At 40.7% G+C, this 19,565-nt stretch overlaps 1 long non-coding RNA gene across 1 annotated transcript; it reads left to right on the top strand.

Moving 5' to 3' along the window:
* Nucleotides 1-14,191: 14,191 nt before the first annotated feature.
* LOC125372241 lies at nucleotides 14,192-17,615 on the top strand. Its single transcript, XR_007218040.1, has 3 exons — nucleotides 14,192-15,513; nucleotides 15,868-15,929; nucleotides 17,553-17,615. It is a non-coding gene; the product is annotated as an uncharacterized LOC125372241 (long non-coding RNA).
* The last annotated feature ends 1,950 nt before the right edge of the window (nucleotides 17,616-19,565 follow it).

Below are 19,565 nucleotides of genomic sequence, written 5' to 3' on the forward strand. Positions count from 1 at the left end.
TGTGACACCAATTTGGCCAGTTTTGATGAATGTAATCTAGTGAGGTGGATTTAGCTATGTTTGGGTCAGTTTGTTTGTTTATTGAGTTGGCTAAGGATGTGTCTATTTTGGGGATTTTAAGTTTTGGGGTGAATACGTTGGTTTGTTTGCAGTTTTGTTGTTGGTTTCCTATTTGGTGTTCGTTACGGTAGTTTATTATTCGTTGGGATATTGGAGTGAGTAGAGGGTGTTTCCTAGTTAGTGCCTGGTTTTGGGGACGTATGTTTTGGTTAAGGAGGTTTTGTAGAAGGGGGTTTGATTGAGATGCTGCCCAGAAGTTTAGTGTTAAGTGTTGCCTACGTAAATTTAGTGGCATTTCTCCTGTAAGGGCCTGCAGGGATGTAAGGGAGGTGTCATGTTGAGTACGTGTGACTAGTTTGAGGGCTTGGTATTGTATTGAATCTAGTTTTTTGGTTAGGGTTTCGTTTAAGGTATCGTATATGGCACAGCCGTAGTCTAGTTTGGATCTGATTAGGGATGTATAGAGACTGAGGAGGGTATCTTTAGAGGCTCCCCAGTTGGAGCCGGTTAGACATCTTAGTGTGTTTAGATCTTTGCTACATCTGGTGGTTAGGTTTTGGACGTGAGCATCCCAGGAGAGATGTTCGTCGAAAATTAGTCCTAGGAATTTAGTTTGCTTCTGAAATTGGATTGGTTTATTGTTTAGTTTGAGGGTAGGGGTGGTCTGTCTCATGCTTTTGTGTTTAAATACTATTCCTGTGGTTTTTTCAGAGTTTAGGGAGAAGCCCCATTTGTCGGCCCATTGTTGAATTTTGTTTAGGGATTTTTGTAGTAGTTCCTGAGATGTTAGAGTACTTTTAGAGCGGATCCAGAGGGCTCCGTCATCCGCAAATTTGAGCCGGGATGCGCATGAAACACGGGTGTCAAAACGAAAATATTTACCAATTATATGTACGGTCAATTAGCCAGTTCAAGAGACAATACCCTCGTTCTACCACATTTAGGCGTAATTACGTCGCATGCCCCTGGTTCACGGTTCGTCTGATCTCCCGTCATAAAACCACGATGTTTATTTACCTGGAGCCTCAGACAGTGCCGACTTCCTGTGTACATGTACGTACATGCATGGCAATAAATGGTTTGACAGTTGTTTGACGGAATCCTATTTTGATTTTTCTATTGTTCAGCTGTATTTTCGATCAGTTTTATATGTATAAAACATCTTCTCTAGTATTTATAAACCAAACCAAAAAACATTATATAAGAACAATTGTGTTTTTAAAACGTAAGTTTTCTATTAAAACAACCATGCAAGTAAGATTTCAGCCGTAATATTACTTTAGTTACTCCACAGATTACACATCTTATATGCTGCAAACGCAGCGAATGTAATGCTACTACGTCACAGCTGCCTCGGTAATTAAGGGCTGGAATGTTTTTGTGAAGGCAGTTAGAGCAGACGAATTTTTCCCCTCGTCTAGACGACTGTCTGTTTTATAATTAAAGGGGCACTGATCTAACGCAATTCCCCGGGACTTGCCTTTGTTATTGTTTTTTCCCAGTGAGTACCCGGATGTATAGCAGAAATCTAGACTAGTTCGCGACCTCTGCTGCGCCATTCGTAAGCGCATTAGTCACTTGTATGGGTAGTAATATAGAGGGCGTATGGTCACATTGATCAACAAAATGAAATACAGTTTTGGAGATAATAAGGAAATGTAGGTATCTTTGTGGTTAGCATCGGTAATGGTGACGAAGTTTTGATAAGTCACTTGCTTGGTAATTTTGCGATTTTCGTTTACACTATTTTGACTTGCAACACAAAGTAAATATTTCACCTGAGCATTGCTTTTTGATAGTGTGTATATTTTTTACTGTCAAAATGTGTAACATTTTCAAATTTATTCATCGCCTAAATATTCAGTTATTTAACAAAGTGACTGAAAAACATTTCCATCTGTATTATTATGATAACGAATTCCAAACATTTTGATGTTTAATGTCATCACCAAGAGACTGAAAATGTTACCTTGAAAAGTACATTTCTATGTTGTTTGGCTTCTAATCCTACATAATAATCTGTTGTGATGTTTGTAGGCCCTTTTGATCGCCTTAATCAATCTGGGCAGATTTTTTAGTCAAAATGACTGAAATATTTACACATTTTATAAATTGCCTGAGAGAATTACATTTTACAAATTGACGGTAATATATACACGCTTACAAGGGAAAAGGCCTGTGAAAACAACGTCTATCGCGCATTGAAGAATTTCCCAACCAAGACGTAGAGAAACAAGGACGAATCGGTTCAATACTACAACAAATGAAGGAAAACAAAATGCAAATACCATAATTACAACCTACCAAATTTATGTGTATAAATTTTAGGCAGCTTCCTTGTTCGAGGAATGTATCCGTGAATATCCACACCAAGGAACAATATCCCATTCGTCTGCAGCTGTACAAAGAAACCTATTCGATGTCACGTGTCTCTGTAACAATCACATATTTTAAAAGATATATATCGTTTCGGGATATTATAACCCGTGTTCGTTTCTCAACTGATCACTTGGATTGTTTCAGGTGTTTCACATAGGTGTCAAGTCTCAAGGGTCAGCTGAGAAAGCCCACGTGACAACTATTTTCATAACGTCCACGGTTCATAAAAAATCCATTGAGTGATAGATAACAATGATCAATCAACGTATTATCAGTTCACCCTTTGAACAAAGTATGTTGCTTTTACATCGGCACTTCACGCAAGGATATGTGTGTATTCCCTTTGTTTTAGTAAACCTAGACATGTAAACACTCACTTTTGACATATCCACTGTGCAAGATAACAGTGATTAATCAATCAACGTATTTTCTGTTAATCCTTTAATGACTAGGAACGATCCGTTGATTTACAAAAAAAGTAAATCAACTGATCATTCACCTCTTGCTGGTCTGCCACGTGCATATTACATAACACACATTTCACCTCACTTCAAACCTGGATTTAGATTGAATAATTACCCCACACACAATAAATGCCAAATGGGAACCTTTGTCAGGTAATCTATGTGGTGCTACCACTAATTGTACCTGTAATAAATTCATCAAGTGAATGACGACAAATACACAAGTGTAGGGTTATGCGAGAAAACGTGGATGACAACAAGGGAGAAGTAATCGTATTGTCGACGCAATCCGAAAACCGAAAATGCTTTCACTGCATGGATACTTTTTTTAGTGTTAACTATAACCATCTGGGGTATTTCCAAATGACGACATCCGATGAGCTCCGCCGTTCTTTTTGTCTGTTAGTTTAGGCTGAAGAAATTAATTAACATGCGCCCTTTGTCGAAATCTTTTTAGATCACGGTTAACAAATCAGTGTTTATGCAAAAATGCGTAAAACATATATATTGCCTCCAGCCTCCAAGTTTATTTAGCTGTCCTTGCAGACGGTAGCCCAGTCTCTGGTCACGCTCAGTTGCGTTGCGTATCATCCGGGTACTCACGGGGGAAAAAACAATAACAAAGGCAACAACCAGTCCGGGGAATTGCGTTAGATCAGTGCCCCTTTAAATGGCAGCTGCCATCCAGCCGAATCATCTCGGCTTGGACACTCGCCCCGTGCAGACGTGACCTTCCTAGCTCGCAACCCACGCTCTACCATGAGAGATATCGCTCTATCGCTACCTAGGGAGCTAGTTGCCATCCTGGAGCTCTTGCTGGCTTACAGGGTTGGGGACTACTCCCTCCGGACTTCGTACAAGTCCAACTCATCCACCCTCTCCATCTCCTTTGACCTAGGCCAAAAGAAAAGGCCTCTGGTCAAGGCTCCGGCCAAGGCCAAGCCTAAGGAGAAGAAGACCCCGGCCCCTACCCCTGCTGCATCCCCGAACGAACGTTTTTCCAGCCGAATACTTAATCTTGAGACCTATTTTTGTCTTGTCGAGTCAAGTGCGGGTCTCTCTCTCACCTTAGGCAGAATGCGACTGTAAAAGCCCCTCGCTAGACAGACAAGTAGTGAATGTTTGAGATAAGTTTATTATTTATTATATATAGTTTAAACTCAATAGATAATACATAGTCTTTTGTTCAAATTACTAATAAAACATATTTTAACTTGTTCCTTCTAAACATACTTCCAAACAATGCCAAACAATTCCAAGTAATTCCAAACATTTCCTGTGTTGGAAATATGTTTGGAAATGTTGCCAATCCAATTTTGGACTTTCCGTAAAGATCGATCCTTCCAAGCTTTGGAAATGTTGGAATGAGCGATCTTTCCAAAGCAATCCAACGTTCATTCCAAATTGCAATGGACGCTCCTTGGTCTTGTGAAGACATCAAAACGGCCCGACTAAACCGACAATACACAGTAGGCATATTTCTAGACTTCACTAAAGCTTTCGATGTGGTATGGCATAACAGGCAAATTCAAAAACTTAAAAAAGGACGACTTAAAGGCCAAATAATAAACTATATCTGAGACTTCCTAACTAATGCAAAATAACCGTGGGTGTCGACCAAAATCGGACCAGTGTCCCTTAGAAAATGGCATACCCCAAAGGCAGCATTCGAAGCACAACACTCTTCAACTAAAACTGCAAACTAAAACACCTGCTACAAAATCCACTAAAAAAACAAAAAAAATCTATCATAAAACCAAACAAATTGACAGTAATTACCAAACTACAAACAGGCCACACTAATTAAATTCCCACCTTCACAAAAATATAAAAAAACACCAAACCGGTAAATGCCCCCACTGCAACTTAAGAAAAACTTCTGAACACGAAATACTGCACACATTACCAACAACATAGAACAACACTCAAATCCAACCTAAACTGCAACAATCAAATGACACTAGCAACACTCCTAAACCCCCAAAATGATTTACAAAGCTATGAAGCACTATGCATCTATCTAATGAAAACAGGCCTACTCGACCGCATCTAAAAAACTACAACAAACAAGCTGTAAATAACCATGAAATTCTAAACCTACAAAAACAGCCACACAGCCTCACAAAAACTCCATTTCGAATTGTGTGCGATGAACATTGATGTACATTGATGTGCAGATTCAGCTGCAGTGCTGTTCTTGGAAGGCCGAACTTACCTGTAACAGTAAAACCCCTTAATTGTATGACATTGTCTGAGAGAATCAAGCAATAGGCAATTGATCAAAAAATGGGACACCAATTTCTTATAATAACATTAATTAATGGCGTCGGTTAATTACCGCAACTACCTAGTATATACTACCCCTTGTGAACACAATCTGCAGTCGCCTAAACTTGTGTATTTTGTTGTTTTAAAGAAATTGAGCGTCTCATTACCGAGGTCCGAGCCCTGGTTTCCAATTTGCCTGAACTACTGTTAATTACAAACAAACAGCGTGACCAAAAGTTCTACTGATGATATTGCTGCGTCAATTATTCAACAGTACGATGCCGGAGACTCCAGTGAAGGTGACAGGAAACGGGAACTGTCTGTTCAACGCTGTCAGTATTATTAGTGTCTTTGGATCAGACCACGGAACTGCGAGTGAGGACATGCATTGAAATGACACTGATTGCTCCATATTATACTGAATTATCAGACAACAGGCGGCTGTCTCTTGTCAGTACAGACTACTCAAGCGCTATGCTGGAATGTGCAGAGGGTAAGTCACACTCATCTGCTTGGACTATGCATGCTGAGGTTTCTGTTGTTGGAAGAAACATTGTCTCGTGTTTTCCCCGAATCAATGGCATGATGGATCAGTCTCTTGCTACATTTGAATCTCGTAGTACATCTTCCGCCAAGCCAATTAAAATACTGTGGAGAAGTACCACAACATCCCCTGCATCGGAACTCGGCAGGATTTGGTTACCTCATCACTTTGTTCTTCTGAGTGAGCAAATTCAACCCCCGATGAAAAAGAGGATATGGGCTACAGTGGGACCACCAGATACTACCGTAAGTATATGTCAATTATTTGTATGTATTATACTTCCTCAGCAAAATTATTTATATATGCGTTCTTAGATGCAATAAATGTTATGTAACATCGGTTACATTAGGTACATCAAAAAGCCAACAGGAGATAGACAGACATTTTCGAAAGTTCCTGCATGGCCCCAGATGTCAACAAAGCAATACTGTTTCGCTGAATGGTCGCCTCAACATTCCCAAGACACCACAGACAGCCCGAAAACCAGAACAACGAAAGAGCATTAAAACAGCAAAGACGTTCACTTCAAGAAAGTAATATTTTCAAAAAATAAATTCATGTATATAGATATGATGAACATTGCAATTCAATTTCAGTTTTTTTATTAACTCAAACCACCATCCATTGTGGTAAGAGGCGACCAACGGGATTGAGTGGTCAGGCTCGCTGACTTCATTGATGCTTGTCATGGTATCTCTATTGCGTAGATTGATGCTCATGATGTCACTCACTGGATTGTCTAGTCCATACTCGATTATTTACAGACCGCCATCATAAAGCTGGAATATTGCTGAGTGTGGCGTTAAACAACTAACAAAAAAACTTAACATACCACCCGTGAAGATCCGGGCTAGAATTTGTCGTGGGTAACCCATGCTTGTCGTTAGTCGCGACTAACGGGATCCATCCCGGTGGTCAGACACGCTGACTTGGTTGATTGTCTGATTGGATTGTCTGGTCCAGAATGGATTATTTACACACCGCCGTCATCTAGCTGGAATATTGCTGAGTGTGGCGTTAAACAAAAAATAAACCAAACTTGTCTGTAATTACCATTAGGTCCGTTTTGTTGGATGAAAAAAACCCTTCATGGCCTATCAAATATTTCTTACCCTGTTAAAAAAAAATGTACTTGTTATAGTTTGTTTTGGTTTTGCTGTGTGTTGTGTTTATTTGTACGTCAAATGCGATCTTAACAAATTAAATTGAGAAAGACCTGTTTTATTGACTGACTGCACTGCATTATTAAACCCCCGGACGTCTGATGAAACCTCTCGAACGCTCCCGGACGTTTCCGGACCCTCCCATCAGCTACCGCCTTTCCGGGGGCTAGACACATTTGTTGTAGAAAGAGAACCTTCAACACCAAGGTAGCCGTTCTACGAACTTCAGTAAGGTGTCCAAAGACTACCATTTTGCAGATGGCCACAGACTGGCATTGTGCTTCGGAAACAGCACCGGACAAGTGCCATGGCTAACCTTGTCTGATTCCTGTGAGGCTGACTGTATTTGTTCATTGTTTTTATTGTCCTCGTCAGAACTCGACCCTGAAGGTACATTTTTCTCAGTTCTGTTTGAAAAATGAATGATGATCAAAACTTGCTTCAATTTTACGTTTTACCATGCAATATGTAGGTTATTACGGCAACGTAAAATTAATGGAAACTTACGGATCATCATCAATATACTGGTGGAAGAATGTGAAGAAGCTGTAGTAATACCACTTTAGCTTGTTAATTGGGGATTGTCTGCTCTTTGCAACAAAAACCTTTCCAACAAAAACCTTTCCATATTCATATGAAAAGCAGAGTCAATTGTACGATTCCGACTATATCATGAGTATGTGTTTAGGATGGCTCCTCCTCCAAAGACCATATATGGAGACTCTGTATATTAGGTTCCCTCTTCCGGTGTATTTTCGTTTCAGTCTTTCAAAATTGACAGTGTGTAGGGTTTTACGCCGCTTTTAGCAATATTCCAGCAATATCACGGCGGGGGACAACACAAATAGGCGAAATTTATAGACATGACTAAAGTGCAAATTACCACTGCTTTCGATGTTTTGAAGAATATAATGACATTAGAGATGTTTCAATCAATCCAATTCTGTTGTACTTACCCATGGAACTTGAACTTTAAAGCCAAACTATTCCACCATAATAATCGAGTCTGGACCAGACAGCCCATGTGATTGACATCATGATCATCGATCTCCGCAAATGGGATACGTTGACCTGCATCAACCAAGTTACCGAGCCTGTCCACCCGATCCCGTTAGTCACATCCTACCAGCATGGGTTGCCGAAGATCAGTTTTAACCCGGATCTTCACGGTTCGCCTCTCACAAGCATGGGCTGATGAAGACCAATTATAAACCGGAACTTCACGATTCAAAGTACCCAGGTGAAAAATACCATTACTTATTTATATTAGGCTATTCTACCTGACATAAGACATTCATACATACGTATCTACATACTCTTGTTAAAGTCACAATTATAATGATCCCTCATAGAATAAGAGTTTTAATGAAACTTGCTAATTTCAGTAGAAACAATAATTTGTTACAAAAGAATATAATTTGAAAGACATAAATATAAAACAAAACCAACAATCTTGAAACCAAAGTATCGGGCATTTGATTGTATTGTATTGCAGGATGTGAATCAGACCCTCCTCTGCAATTGAAATTGTATTTATGATAGCCGGGGGCCAACTGTATTTAGTTTCTCATGTCACACGTTTCAGGAGTTCCACGTGATCTCAAAATCATAGTCAATTTTACATTTTCTCAATCTCATTAAAATCAGACCTTTGTTGTCGCTACCGCTAAACAAAGATCTGAAGACATCCCATTCGGGGTCACGTTAGAATGACCTTTCATCCGACCAATCAGTGCGTCGCTTACCAGATTATGAAAGTGACAGTCGTAATGTGATTTCTAATCATGCAATCTAGAAAACGTTAACATGGGGTATTCCGAACGATAGCTGCGGGTTTGACGACTGAATCCTTACAATCTAGACCATTAGCCATTCCAGAATGTTTTTTTGTTCAGGTTTCAAATTTGTAATCGAGAATTTGTCAAAATATGTTTCGAAGCGTAGTCGCCAATTTGAAATTTGTGCCGTAAAGCACGAGAAAGCTGCCTTCTGATTGGTCATTCCATTGGTAGGTCAAAGTTCTCGTAAGGTCGGTCTCGAAAGTTGCGGTTTTGACGACTGAATGCTTACAATCTAGACCATCTATTAGCCATTCCAGAATGTTTTTTTGTTCAGGTTTCAAATTTGTAATCGAGAATTTGTTAAAATATGTTTCGAAGCGTAGTCGCCAATTTGAAATTTGTGCCGTAAAGTACGAGAAAGCTGCCTTCTGATTGGTCATTCCATTGGTAGGTCAAAGTTCGCGCAAGGTCGGTCTCGAAAGTTGCGGGTTTGACGACTGAATCCTTACAATCTAGACCGTCTTTTAGCCATTCCAGAATGTTTTTTTGTTCAGGTTTCAAATTTGTAATCGAGAATTTGTCAAAATATGTTTCGAAGCGTAGTCGCCAATTTGAAATTTGTGCCGTAAAGCACGAGAAAGCTGCCTTCTGATTGGTCATTCCATTGGTAGGTCAACGTTCTCGCAAGGTCGGTCTCGATAGTTGCGGGTTTGACGACTGAATCCTTACAATCTAGACCGTCTATTAGCCATTCCAGAATGTTTTTTTGTTCAGGTTTCAAATTTGTAATCGAGAATTTGTCAAAATATGTTTCGAAGCGTAGTCGCCAATTTGAAATTTGTGCCGTAAAGTACGAGAAAGCTGCCTTCTGATTGGTCATTCCATTGGTTGGTCAAAGTTCTCGCAAGGTCGGTCTCGAAAGTTGCGGGTTTGACGACTGAATCCTTTAAATCTAGACCGTCTATTAGCCATTCCAGAATGTTTTTTTGTTCAGGTTTCAAATTTGTAATCGAGAATTTGTTAAAATATGTTTCGAAGCGTAGTCGCCAATTTGAAATTTGTGCCGTAAAGTACGAGAAAGCTGCCTTCTGATGTGTCATTCCAATGGTCGGTCAAAGTTCGCGCAAGGTCGGTCTCGAAAGTTGCGGGTTTGACGACTGAATCCTTACAATCTAGACCATCTATTAGCCATTCCAGAATGTTTTTTTGTTCAGGTTTCAAATTTGTAATCGAGAATTTGTCAAAATATGTTTCGAAGCGTAGTCGCCAATTTGAAATTTGTGCCGTAAAGCACGAGAAAGCTGCCTTCTGATTGGTCATTCCATTGGTAGGTCAACGTTCTCGCAAGGTCGGTCTCGAAAGTTGCGGGTTTGACGACTGAATCCTTACAATCTAGACCGTCTATTAGCCATTCCAGAATGTTTTTTTGTTCAGGTTTCAAATTTGTAATCGAGAATTTGTCAAACTATGTTTCGAAGCGTAGTCGCCAATTTGAAATTTGTGCCGTAAAGTACGAGAAAGCTGCCTTCTGATGTGTCATTCCAATGGTCGGTCAAAGTTTGCGCAAGGTCGGTCTGGCGTGACCCGTAATGGGATGTCCTCAGATCTTTGTTTAGCGGTAGAGAGAACTAAGATCTGATTTTAATGAGATTGACATTTTCTAATTCTCCAAAATGACCTAACGGATTCATTTTGTGTGAAATGTTTGTAATTATAAGGGGGCTCAAGATTGTTAAGCAATTTCAGTATGCCCGCCAGGTAGCCAGCCAACATTTAAAAAGCCTTCTTTTCAAATATTTAGAGGGCCAGAGACCTGAAACTTAAAGGGTGAGACGGTCACCATCAGTCATTTCAAGTTTAGTCTAGGCATCTTGATCCGAAATCAAATATGCCACTGGTATATGTGAACCGATGGGCAGGCATGACTACAACTTGCTAATTTCAGTAGAAATGTGTTTCTGTAGCAAAACAAAATAATTTTGTTTCAGGAGTTAATAAAAAATATATTATTTACTGGGCATGCTGCGTGTCCTGAAAAAATAATTGTTGTGGAAAATAACAAAATTGTTCTGCTTCTTTCAGTGGAAAAGCTACCGTGAAGAAGAGAACAAAACTATTGTCTGAAACAATGTAAGAATAAATAAAGTCCCACGAATCACGTTATTAATTATGTATTAAGTGATAAAATACTGTATTCAAATAGCAACTAAGCAGGTTACGAGAACATAGAAACATGTTATTTGACCAAAAACGACAACGTTACTTTAATGTCACTTTGGCCCATTATTGAGCTATTTGTTTATTTATGGAATTTTAATTTAATCCGTAGTAAGTGAATATGGTTTTACACAATATTCCAGCAATATCGTGACGGGGGACACAGGAATGGGCTTCACACATAATGCCCACGTCGGGAATCGAACCCGGGTCTTCAGCGTGAAGAGCGAACGCTTTAACCACTAGGCTTCCCTACCGCCCATAAGACATAGTGAGTATTTTGTCATGGAGAACATTGTTCATATCGTTAGTAGTTGAGGACAGCGCTTCAGTACCGCTCCTGGCTTCTGATTGGTCGAGAGGATCACGTGACCTCTGTGACGTCACTTCCGGCCACGTGACCCCTGCGCAGTGGATGATGGGTCCTGCGTGCGCATCCAAGATGGCGGCCCATCCGTTTCCGGTGGCGTGCGCCTCCAAGATGGCGTCACACCCGTTTCCGATGGCGCGCGCGCCTCCAAGATGGCTACGCATCCGTTTCCGTGCGCCTCCAAGAAGGCGGCGCATCCGTTTCAGGTGGCGCGCGCACCTCCAAGATGGCGTCGCATCCGTTTCCGATGGCGTGCGCACCTCCAAGAGGGCGTCGCATCCGTTTCCGGGGAGGAGGGAAGGGAAAAAAACACAGAGAAGCGGTCGTACAAGGTAAACAAGATCGACATGGTTGTTGTTCTTTGGTTGTTCTAAAAATAGAAAAGGCGGTGGTGGTGAAGGGAGGGAGGAGGAGGAGGGATTCAGGGAGGGAGGAAGGCGGGAAGGGAGTCGGGTTCTTTGTTTTGTTTTGTTTTGGTGTGTGGCGATGACATGTGGAGATGATAGCTCACTGAGACGAGCTTATCATACACAGTCGACGACTCTGCCACTTTGTTGCTAGGTTGACGTCATATCGGCGAAGGATCTTGCAACAACATTCCACAAATCATGTCATCGGGTATGGTGATGTGATTGTAAACTTTGAGGTGTAAGGTTTCGTTCCACAAGGCGAGCGTGTATTGTAGCCCACTGTGGCAGTCGTTCGTCTAAGTTAAAAGTCGGTGAGTGGCGATCACCTTAGCGATACGATCATGGTGTGGAATTCTAAAGTTGTTGGCTGAATTCTAAAGGTGAATCGACAGGCACAGACATGAACGTGATGTAGATATCTAGGTATATGCCTACGTACTGTCATTCGTGTCTCCATGCAAACATGGTGCCACGCGTGACTACAAACACACGTTTATCCATAGGATGATGACGTTGTCACTCGTTCATTTATACCGAGGTGCTGACACTCGTGTATGTTGACATGCGTACTGTCACGCGTGTCTTCATGCACACGTGATGTACTTCATGTCTTCAAACACACATGGTGTACTACGTCTCTCCATGTAAACGTGATGTACTTCATGTCTTCATGCAAAACGTAGTGTCATGTGTGTGTCTTCAAAAAGACATTGATCAATAGGATGATGACGTTGTCACTCGTTCATGTCTTCATGCAAACATGGTGCCACGCGTGACGACAAACACACGTTTATCCATAGGATGATGACGTTGTCACTCGTTCATTTATACCGAGGTGCTGGCACTCGTGTATGTTGTCATGCGTACTGTCACGTGTGTCTCCATGCAAACGTCATGTACTTCGTGTTGCCATGCAAACGTGGTGTCACGCGTGAATACAAACACATGTTTATCCATAGGATGATGACGTTGTCATTCGTTCATCCACGCCGAGGAGTTGGCACTCGATATGTCTACATGTCTGTTACCATTTGTGTTTCCATGCAAACGTCATGTACTACGTGTTTCCATGCAAACGTGGTGCCATGCGTGACTACAAACAGACACCCTGCTTCCTGGTTGGTTCCCGAGGCAGCAGCTCCGATTGGTTCGTTCCGGTGCCTGACCTGCACCTCGGTTTTCCAAAACGGACCGACCCCTCTGTTTCTTTTCCATAGGAAATGGATTTTACCATGGGAGAGAAAGCAAAACCCCGGTTCGGCCATTCAGAGCCCAGCATGGTCCGAGCTTCCGCCTCTGATTGGTCGACAACCCAGGCTTCTGATTGGTCAGATTTCGATCCGGTTTTTTTTCTTTGGTAGCCTTGGTATTTTTTTTAGGTAGATCTACGTCTGAATGCTAAAGGTGGACCTTCATAGGTAGGCATGAACGTGGGAATGCCTACGTGATGTACGTTGTGTCACCCCCATGCAAATCGGAATGTCATGTCATCGGAATGTGTGTGTGTGTGTGTGTGTATGTCTTCAAACAGACGTTGACGTTGATCCATAGAATGATGATGCCATGCCTACGTGATGTACGTCATGTTGCCAGGCACACGTGGTGTTTCACGCGTGTCTTTATGCAAAACGCGGTGTCATGTGTGTGTGTGTGTGTGTGTGTGACTACAAACATTTATTTAGTATTTAGATGGATAGAGAAAGATCGATACACATGCGTGACGTTTGCACACGGGATGTACGTTGTGTCGTGTACTTCAAATTATTATTATTTAATTATACCGAGGTGTTGACAGTCGTGTAGGTCTACAGATGTACTGTTACACGTGTTTTCATGCACACGTGTTGTTTGACTCGTGTCTCCATGCACACGTGGTGTACTACGTGTCTCTATTTATATATTTATATATATTTAATTTATTTTGAGACTTACCATGGTGGTGGTGGTGTCACGCGTAGACGTGTGCCTCCAAGAGGTCTAGGGGGAGGATGTGGGTTCTTTGTTTTGGATTGTTGTTGTTTGGGTTGGCAAAGCAAAAGGATGAAAGTTGTGCCTTTTGGGTGAGATGGGTGGCCCTGAAAAGGGCCGTTTTGGGGAAGAAAAACATTTCTGCTGCTGTCAAAGAAGAAAAATCATGTCCCATCTTATTGCAAGACAAGGATCGTCGAAGCGGTACTTGTTGCCATCTGGGTGCCCTACGTGGCACCACTTGTGGGTCCAACAAAGAAAAACAAAACAAAGCTTGTTGGTAACAGGAACTTGAACGGGAACTTGAACGGGAACTTGAACAGGAACGCAGGACACGGGAAACGTCCTCCTAGGCAGCCGGTCGTGCTACGTCATTCGTGTACCTCTGATTCACATACTCCTCGCAGAGATAGTGTAGTTGTAGCTTCTTCTTGTGTTTCACCAGACCTATGGAAAAGAAACACAGGGGTCGGTCCGTTTTGGAAAACCGAGGAGCAGGTCAGGCACCGGAACGAACCAATCGCAGCTGCTGCCTCGGGAACCAACCAGGAAGCAGGGTGTCAGTGCCTCTCCTATAAAACAAGAGTGGATTCGAGTGGATCAGTGTCACTTGTAAAAAGAAATCATCATCATGAGCAGCAGCAGCAACAACATTGAAGAAAACTGGGATTTGGAGATCGTCTCAGTGACACAGCCTTTGCCCCTGTGGAAAGGGTACCACTCAGAGTTAGAGAAGAAGAAAGAAACATCACCAACATTGTCTCCTCCATGGCAATGCGGCAGGTGCCAAGGGTGCCTGCCTGTCTATGCCCTTGGTACAAGGGCACGGGATGACACTTTCAAGTGCATCTATTGCGGAACTGTCCTGAAGGACACTTACGTGAGGCGTTTAACGCAAACTAGTAAGTGTCCTGTCAGGAGACAGGTGTCAAGCCACCCGTGCCTTTGCACTGCTGCGTGCACCTGCATGTAAAGAAGTGATCTTCATCAAAACGGCCCTTTTCAGGGTCACCCATCTCTCCCGAAAGAACTCTTTTCATCCTTTGCTTTGACGACCCTCAAAACCCAAACAAAGAACCCACACCCTCCCCAGTCCTCTTGGAGGTACACGCCTATGCGTGACACCATGTTTCAAAACATGTTTGTATGTATGGTGGTGTACACGAGTGGCATCACGTGTGCCTGGAGACAGGAATGAAACACCACGTATGTCTATCGATCAGTAACGTCTGTTTGAAGACACGCATGACACCACGTTTGCATGGAGACACGCGTGACACTACGTTCGCATCGCGACACGAAGTATATCACGTTTGCAAACGTCACGCATGTGTATCGATCTATACTTCTAGTAACGTGTGTTTGTAGTCACGCGTGGCACAACGTTTTGCATGGAGACACGCATGACACCACGTTTGCATGGAGACACGAAGTACATCACGTTTAATGGAGACACGCGTGACAGTACACATGTAGACATACACGAGTACCAACTCCTCAGCAGGGATGAGTGAGTGACAACGTCATCATCCTAGCTATGGATAAATGTTTGAAGACACGCGTGGCACCACGTTTACATGGAGAGACTTGGCACATCACGTTTGTGTGGCCGATGTAGTTTTTGTATATATTTGTTTTAATTTCATTTAAGATTTTTACATATATCTATTATATATAACTAGTTGTCAGTTTCAGTCAGCTATAACAAAGTGTATCTGACCTGTCTTACCTACTAACTGCCCCATGGCCAGAAGCTTCATTTTTCTGATTGGCCAAGCTAACTCCTATTGTTAAAACTACATGCTTTGATTACACTGCACACTCTCTCAGCACATAAACTCACAGAACTGCTCAGACCAGCAAAGGATAAAGAGACAATATTAAATCAGGTGAGTTAAATGGTTATAATCTCTATCCTATGTTGTATTTAAATAATACAGTATGTTTAAAGTGTTATATGAAGTAAACTAAATGCATGTAATCTAACTGAAATGTTGATTATGTCTAAATATTTAAATCTGAATAAGATAAGCTACAGACCCATACTTTATCACTAAAATGTATTCTATCACTTCAATGAAATATGTGTGAAAGTGTTTTACTTCAAGAGTGTTTTAATAAGCTTTGTAATGTAGAGATTCAGATGTGATACAATGCAAATCATTGTAAATAAAATGTGTGTATTACTTTGTTCAATATATTAAATGTTAAATAGTGTTTTAGTCTATGTATTGTTTATTCAGATAATCTATGGTGTTGCCATACGTGTGGCAGTTGGGATCCACACCCTTGTATCACCCACAGGGTATGCATTGTGTTATTTATATTTGTCTAAGACTTACAATGTAATCTAATTGTGATGACCACATTTAATGTAGCAGGGGTAGTTCATTATGAAAAATGACAAGCTGCGGTTGTGTTTGTTGAGGTGACATTTATTCCATTTTCAATCACAATTGATCAATCAACCCTGTAATAAAATATATAACATTATATACTGTACATAGAATAGCATACGGCTGCATATTAATTATTTCCTAGTTTGAGCAGTCACATTAATCCATATATGCAACGCATACAGTTACACATCACTAGTTCGTTGTATATAACTTATAATAAATACAATTTACCGAACTTTCAAATAGTAATACATACATTAAATGTCTCTTATCATAACTGAATATATCAGTTACACACCATATAGTTAGGAGAATACTAGTAGCCGTGTGGCGTCATAAATATATACTTATAATCTCTAAGATTAGGAATATATATAAAATGCTACCATGTTGTGTTAAATTATAACACATAGTTTATACATATAAATTCATTCATAAGTGAGTGATAAGATAAAGGATTTATACATACCCTGTGGGTGACACCGGGGTGTGTCTATAAACCCACATCATATAGGATTATGGCATTCCTATAAAAAGTAAATAACATAACTATCATGCCTGAATAGATACATACATACATACATACATACATACATACATACATACATACATACATACATACATACATACATACATACATACATACATACATACATACATCATGACAACCATTTCCTTAAATTATAGAAAAACAACTTCTAATTCAATCCTTACATTCAAAACTCCCAATCAAATCATGCTCTCACACATACTTACATGTTAAACACTTTATACTGATAAAATAGAAGATATCTTGATTATTTGATATCATAGGTAAGTATTTACAATATTTACATTATTGATAACATATTTAAATGATAAGTTAGAATTCTATTTAGGAAAGATAATGTAAATAACTAACCTGAACTATATGTAGTCCATGTCCTGTCTGTGCAGAGTTATAAGCAGAGTGAATAAAAAGTGTGCAAATGTTAAGGAGGAAAGCTGTAGTTAGATAATGTTAATCCGCTAGGAAGCTGAAAGCTATTGTATTGACAAGCTAGAGAGTTGGTGACAAAGGGACAAGAATAGACTAACCTGTCCACCCTTCAATAAAATTGGACCAACCGCTTGGACTCTTAACCCAAGCATATACATTTAGTACTACAACTAATGAAATGTATACAACTACTTGAAATGAAAAGAGCTAAAACTATATTCCTAAAAACTATATATACAATATCCTGTTACATTAATGTAAGCTCATATCATTAATTTCTGTCTTAAAGTATTGTATATGTTTATGCAGAATGTGTAAGCGTATATATATTGTGTATATATTATGGTCAAATGAAAGTCAAGGAGTTATCTCCCTTGAATGTCGGTATTGTGGATCATGTATATTACTGTATATGTTCTAGTATTAAGGTTCAGTCTATCTTGTGTTTAATGGATGACTGATATATGTAAATACTTACTTGTAATAAGCCTATGCTATGTATTAATGATAATGTTTTACTTAGTATTTATTGTGTAATTATGTGTTTCAGGGTGTATGATATATAGATCCTTGATCACACTCAACGCATCGCAATAAAGACCTCAACCCCGTAGCATGTGTTTGTTCGCTCTAAAAAGACATTCACTAAACTGCTACATTTGCATGGAGACACGTAGTACAGCATGTGTGTTTGAAGACACGAAGTACACCACGTCTGTTTGAAGACACACGTGACAGTACACATGCAAACATACACGAGTGCCAACTCCTCGGTATAAATAATAATCCTATGGATAAACGTCTGTTTGTAGTCACGCATGGCACCACGTTTGCATGGAAACACGTAGTACATGACGTTTGCATGGAAACACAAATGGTAACAGACATGTAGACATATCGAGTGCCAACTCCTCGGCGTGGATGAACGAATGACAACATCATCATCCTATGGATAAACATGTGTTTGTAGTCACGCGAGACACCACGTTTGCATGGCAACACGAAGTACATGACGTTTGCATGGAGACACACCTGACAGTACGCATGACAACATACACGAGTGCCAGCACCTCGGTATAAATGAACGAGTGACAACGTCATCATCCTATGGATAAACGTGTGTTTGTCGTCACGCGTGGCACCATTTTTGCATGGAGACACGAATGACAGTACGTGTACATGAAGACACGCGTTACAGTACACATGTCAACATACACGAGTGCCAGCACCTGGGTATAAATAAACGAGTGACAACGTCATACATAGCCATTAATAATTGTAGCCAGTGACAAATCTGAGGTAACAATGAGCAAGCCTCCAAGCCTCTGACTGAAATATTTGCTATTTTATGTTATTTGGATGCAAGTTTTGACGTTTATATAATTCCAAAGACAATGGATGATTTTGATAAGTCAAGTGTCCTTCAATACAAGTTTTACAATTTCGTACAAGTAATACTATTTTGTCCGTAGAAACGGGTCGTGGCAGAATGTTCCTTTGATTGAGACTCTGCCCGAATTGTGACTCGCGTACAAGGGGAAATGAATATCATATGTTCCAGTATACTTGTTTTAGATTTGAAAGAAAATAATTACCAAACTATTGTCGTATAAATCCCAACTCCGATGCTTATTAACAACTACTGATAGTTGAACACTCATTCGTTTAAGTAAGTATATTGGTTGCATATTTCAGAAGTTAAATCTTTTTTTTTGTTGTATAATGCCGCACTCAGCAATATTGCAGCGATATGACGGCGGCGAGTACATAATCGAGTCTGAACCAGACAATCCAGTGATTGACATCATGAGCAGCGATCCACGCAATTGGGATCGATGACATGCATCAACCAAGTCAGCAAGTCTGACCACCCGATCCCGTTAGTAGTCGCCTTTAACGACAAGCACAGTCGCCTTTTACGCAAGTATATATGATACTGTGATGTTGTTGTGCTAGATGTAAATAATATAACGTAGCTGTAGTTTCGAAAGATAGATTCATTTATTTTAGTGAGCGAATCTATTCAGTTTGAGTAAAAGTACAAGATAACCATAGACTATTGCATAGCATAGCAATATGGCAAACGCTCAAGTGAGTGAGTATGGTTTTACGCCGCTTTTAGCAATATTCCAGTTATATCAAGGCGGGGGGACACCTGAGTGAGTGAGTTGGGTTTGACGCCGCTTTCGACATTATTCCAGTTATATCACGGTGTGTCAGCTTAATGTGGAAGGAAAGCCCGAAGTGATGCAGGTCTTCCGTGAAACCCACGAGCACGGGTGTGGTGCCGACAAACCTAGAAACGTAATCGGGGCGAACCGGGATTCGAACCTACAATCATAGGTGCCCAAGGGACGAAACTGCACAGCGAATCGCGGCGCCTAAGACGACTGGGCCACCCGTGCCCCGAGAGCAATCTCATTAAAATCAGATCTTAGTTCTCTCTACCGCTCAACAAAGATCTGAGGACATCCTGTTACGGGTCACGTCAGAACGACCTTTCTCGAATTTTGACCGACCAATGAAATGACTGACAAGAAATCGACATTAGCCAATCAGAAGG

This window comes from Haliotis rufescens, unplaced genomic scaffold, assembly GCF_023055435.1.
Source record: "Haliotis rufescens isolate VD_foot unplaced genomic scaffold, xgHalRufe1.0.p SCAF_4, whole genome shotgun sequence".
NCBI lineage: Eukaryota > Metazoa > Mollusca > Gastropoda > Lepetellida > Haliotidae > Haliotis > Haliotis rufescens.